General features: G+C 34.2%; 1 long non-coding RNA gene across 1 annotated transcript; it reads left to right on the top strand.

Annotated features, from left to right (window-relative positions):
• Nucleotides 1,066-5,107, top strand: LOC107629561. The gene is made up of 3 exons (XR_001617988.2): nt 1,066-1,688; nt 1,816-1,995; nt 4,900-5,107. It is a non-coding gene; the product is annotated as an uncharacterized LOC107629561 (long non-coding RNA).

Genomic DNA, 5,832 nt, shown 5'->3' with positions numbered 1-5,832 from the left:
TTATTACAACAAATGGCTAAGCAGTTACATATGAAACGTTTTTTAATCTTAACCATTGAAGAAAACCACGTTCACACTTCTCTCAATCACACGGTCAGGGGAACCTAGAAGCACGCAACACATATCAAATTAATTAGTCATTTAAGGCGCAAAGAACAAGGCAGGAATTAAATGCAGAAAATGTTTCAAATCTTTGCACAGAACCAAGCCGAGTTTGGGGGCTACAAGGTATAGACACAACAACAAATTCATGGCCGAGGTATATGTAACATCCCGCATTTTTGAAAATCTAAATATAAATAAATTGTGATTTTATCTTGTTAAGTTTAAATTTTGTAATTGTAACTTTTATTTTGAAAAAGTTACGATTTATTTTATTAATTTGATATCTTATTTTATAAATCAATCAATTAAGAGTAATTAAATTAGTTTTATTAATATTTGGAGTTAAGTTAATTAATATTTTTGTGTAAATTTTTATAATTGGTTATTTTATATAATTTCAAATTAGAATTCAGTAATGGAAGTGTTATATAATTTAATTTAAAAAAATTGTATTATGATTAAATTATGGTTTATTTTATTAGTTTGAGCTTTAGAGATTAATTTATTAGGGATGATTAAATTGATTTTTTATAAATACTTTAAGTTTAAGTAATTTTATTATAATTAGATATTTTGTAAATTGAAATTAAAGTTTCGGTGATAAAAAAATAATAAAAAAAAAATTATATCATTTAATTTAAATAATTAATATTGAGTTTAAACTATATTTAATACAAATGTGATTAATATGCTTATTTTATAATTTAAATTAAAAATAATTAATTTAACTTAGTAATATGTTGATAAATATTTTAAGAAAGTATATTTGATTTTACCCTTTAATTTTATCAAAATATCTATTCATATCTATCCTTATACTTTTATAAAATCCTAATTTCTAACCCTAAATTCCAAATTGGAAATCAGAAACCCTAATCATAATTTTTCCCTTTTCCCCAGCCTCAGAACGCAGCCCCACCCCACCTTTCTTCCAAAACACCAACACCCAAACATCAGAAACCCTAATCATAATTTTTCCCTTTTCCCCAGCCTCAGAACGCAGCCCCACCCCACCTTTCTTCCAAAACACCAACACCCAAACAAAAGAAAGAAACAAAGAAATGGAAAGGGAGAATAGAGAGCTTGGAATCAGAGAAGAGGGAGCTGCACTCTGCGCCGTCCAGCTCGCCGCCGCAGCACCTCGCCTGCGCCGTTATTCATGCCCATCACCGTGCAGCCATTGCTAACTCGCCTTGCCATCACCGCCGCTGAAGCAAGGTCACATCGCCGTCAGATTTGAAGCCGTTGAGGAGCTGAACGCTCGCGAGAGAGAGGACAAACACGAGGAGAGCTTGTGCGCGAAGGGTAGCGCCGCTGTGTCTCTGTCGCGCCTTCATCACTGTCGAAGCTGCACTTTCGCGTCACCATCGTTGTGCCTCCACCGAGCCTGTCACACTGCTGCTGTTGCGATGTCATTACTGTCGCGAGGGAGAAGAGATGCGTGAGGAAGGAAGCTCGCAGGGGAGAAAGAAGAGGCTGCCTGTGCCACCCGCTCTGTCGTGTCTGATCTCTGTTATCACCGCGTCGCCGCCACCGAAGGTCCGCCGCCATTGTTTCCATCGCCTCCATGCTTCATGTTCATCGTAGGTTACTCTGCCGTTGCTGTTCTATTCTGCTTTTCCCTGGTAGCATTGAGTTGTGTTCTGTTGCCATTATTTGGTTTGCTATTGCCTTGACTATAACATGCCTCGTTTTCTTTATCTTCCTTAGCTGCCAATCATTACTGTCTTTGTTCGGTATTGCTGTCCTTATCCGGAACCACCGATGTCATTGTTGTTGCTTCCCCAGAAGAACTGAGGTTACTGATACTGTTCCGGCCGAACTAGCTATTGTAAACTGGAAAAAGAAGGGGATCGCCACATTTAAATTCGACGGTTTCGACTAATTGAGGTAGGGGGTTTAAAACAATTTTAATTTAAGAATGCCTACAAGGTTTATTGAGTAACTGCAAATAGATTTAATAGCTGTGAGTAATTGATTGATTATGTGAATATTGAATTGTGGCTGAAATTGTGATTGGAATGGTTGAGATTGTGATTTGGAATTGTTGATTAGTGATATTGATTGATTATGTGGATTGAGAATTGTTTGATGACTAATTGTTGAGAATTTCTGAATTTTAATGGGTAATGTTGGATTTGTGGTCGCTAAGTTGTTATTTGGTATATTGTAATGTTAATGAACTTGGTTGGTGGTTGATTTGGAATTGGTTTTGAGGGGTATTGAAGGGTTGGATTTTGAATACAAAATGGTTTACTGAAAATCAGGTTCTCTTGAAATTAAACGGCAACTTTGAAAGTGAATCAGTGGCTCTATAGTGACTGAAATGATGAGAATTTAAATGTTAAGTAAATTATATTAAGTGTGATTGTTGAGATTCAATTTTGAAGGTTTCGTATTAACTGGAACATTAGTTATGATTTTTCAAGGTTAAATCGTGAATCTGATTTTCTGCACTATCTTAAATGAAATTAGAAACTTTGAAAATCTATAACTAATTCTATGATGAATGGATTTGCGTGGGACTAAGTCTGGATTAAGCTTGGGAATATAGGGAGTTGTACTGGTGAATTTGAGACTTTTTCATTAAGTTTATGATTTATGGTAAATTTTTGAATTATGGATGTCAAATCTGGTTTTTCTGCAGAACGTTTAACACAGCAGCAACTTGTTTCTTCTATTGTAAATTTTTCAGTTTGAATTTTGAAATGGAACTAATTTTAAATAAAACTTTATTCCTATTATTTTAATACCGTAAAATTTCAGAACAATTGAACTTGTAGTTTTAAAGATATGAATTTTTGAAAGATGATGCATTATGCAGAAAAAGTCAGATTCTGTTTTCTTAAATTAGTAATTTTGAGAGTTTATAACTTTTGATCCTGGATAGATATTGAGATGAAACTAATTGGAGGTGAAAATTAAGTATGTTGAGCATATGTGATTTAAATTTCAGGGTTTTCCATGTTTTAATAAGTGAGTTATGGGACTTGGAAGAGGTTGTGTTCAATGATTTGTAAAACAGAATTCTGCAGAGAATTACCTAACTTCGAAGCTATGTTACTTCTTCATTAAAAATGGTATGACCCTGGAACCAATTTAGAAAGAAATTTGGATAAGTTATGTTTAACCATATTAATTTTGAAGGTAGTTGGATTTAATTTGGATTTTATATGAAATTTCGAATGTTGTATGCTGCTGCTGTCTTCTGGTTTTAAAACACTGCAGAATAGTCACGGTTTTGCTTATATTCCTGAACCTAGAGTCAGCAAAAAATTATGATTTTTAGTTTAATAGAAAGCTTAATCCGAGACGGTCGTATGGATATAAAGTTTGCGTGATTCCGAATTCATTTGATATTTTTAAAAAATAAAATGGAAATCAGGCTGCCAAGTTGTGTTGGTAATTATTTTGGATATGGAATTTAAGAAATAGATTTTCTATACTATTATCAAATGTTTTTTTTTAGAATATATATTGTTGTGGAAACTGCTGAAAGAGGCGGATGAAATGTTGAGAAAGATGGAACCCGTAAGGGTGGCTAAGTCCTATTTTTAAAGGAGATTATGTCGAAATTTTTATAAAAGTAAAAGGACTTAATCAAAATGAATACTTGAGACTTGTTTAACGATAATAACTTTACTGATTCTTTTGAGAAAATATATTTAGTTTATAAAGTTGTTAGCAAGGACGTGGATTTTGTCCCGCTTGCATATTTACAATTACAAAAGAGTAAAGAGATAAAGAGAAAAAGAGTAATATAGATACATATGAAAGAGTATTCAGAGAAAAGTAAAGAGATATAGAGAACAGAACAACTAGAGTAGAGTAAAGAGATGCAGAGAAAAGAGAAACCAGAGCAGAGTAAAGAGATATATATATATATATATATATTGCTTAATGCAACCCAGAGCTATATTTAATATATATTAGTTGCTTAATGCAACCCAGAGCCTCTGTAAGGAAACTAAGTTACCTACAGCCATTTTCCGCTTCCCCAGAGCAGAGCAGAGTATATATATATATATATTTTCCTGCAGTAAGCAGAGGCTGTCTCAAATGAGCGGCTATTATCATATGCGCATTTATTTAGGAACGGAAAATCGTATTCGGAAAATCGGGATTACTCGTGACCGGATAAATGTCGGGATTGCAGGCACCCAACCGACACATGAGCTCATGGCATGTACTAGGACTAGACATTCATCATATGCATCTATGTGACATTGTTTGGGTGTGTATATTGTAATTGGTTTGCCTATGTGAATAATTTTGTTTAACTGCTAATTGCTATACTTGATGTAATTGCTCTTGATTGTGTTTGAATCTCTTTACTTGTGTTTGTATCTGATTGGCTGGGTTGTAGTGAATTGGGTGTTGATTGAATTGCTTGGGCCTAAGGCCGTGATTGGTTTGTGTTTGAGGTTTAGTAAAGTGTGAAAGATTAAGCTAGTTCAGCATAGACTTAATGAACCTATGCTTGGAACAAATTAGTCATTCATACAGTCTAGGAAAACTTTTAAGACGTATATAAAGGAAAATATGGGTTTAGGATTTTGGATAATTAATTGATGCTTCTAAAGAAGGTTTTAGATTTTTGAATGTTGAGCCATTGGTTTTCAAAAGAAGTTTATATAAGGCGATCGATGAGTACTGCGAATGAAAGTAGTTTTCTTTTCAATGTCTCTAAATGAAATTAACTATTTGCGCTTTATTCTTTACTTTCACGGCATTCTCGACCTCTACTGAGAACATGTAGTTTGGTTCTCACCCCCAAATTTTCCACCCTTTCAGTGACACAGGTTTGAAGACGCAATTTGAAGCTGCGAGCGATTAGTAGGCTTTCTTTATGGTTTTAATTGCTTTCATAGAGTCCCCTTGCCATTATCCCTTGATATTTTATTTTAACAGAGGGATAGGTATTGTACTTGGGTTTATATGACTTCTTATGTATAAGAATTACTATTAATAATACTTATGTGATTGTTATTATTATTTGCAATGTTTATCCTCGATACATGTCTTTAATGAATAAAAACAAAATTTTCTGGCATTTTTCTTAAAACTGAATCGCGATATCGATACAAAGGCTCGATAATTAAGTAGTTAATACTAGAAAAGGTTACGTAATGTTCTTTCTAGTAGAAATACCCTGACTTAAGCAAGGTATTTTGCTGGAAGGGATGTTACAGTATACGATATGACCACTAAAAGCTCGCCTTTGTTCTATCCAAACCAAGGAAAGCTTGGGGGCTATGATATGTAACCTATACCTCGGCCACCAAAAAGCTCAGACTAAAACAATAAAGTCGGGCCCGGTAATTTGAAAAAAGAGACGTGGTCAACACAACTTGATCACCTTAAACAGACTCAATAACTGACCCAGAATCTCGGACCTATTCGCACAACGGGCAAAACATCATCTATAAAGCCGAGTATACAACCTCGGCTAAGGATCAAGTTCTGCTTTCAGTTTTATATTAGCTTAACATATTCATTAAACCTCCTTATTGACTTGAGTGTCGAAGTATCTTTTGCAGGTATTCCCGCCGCGGTGTTTAATTCAGGCCGATGTATAACTCTCTCTCCTCAACGATACATTACTCGGAATTGCTATAGCTCGGCCACCCCTACACGGACAAATCAATAATAATAATAATAATAAATAAATAAATAAATAAATAAATAAAAGCTTAGCACGTAATGAGACTCGACAAACATTAACAT

This window comes from Arachis ipaensis, chromosome B01 (assembly GCF_000816755.2).
Source record: "Arachis ipaensis cultivar K30076 chromosome B01, Araip1.1, whole genome shotgun sequence".
NCBI classification, from domain to species: Eukaryota; Viridiplantae; Streptophyta; class Magnoliopsida; order Fabales; family Fabaceae; genus Arachis; species Arachis ipaensis.
This window is presented reverse-complemented; position numbering and strand designations above follow the sequence as displayed.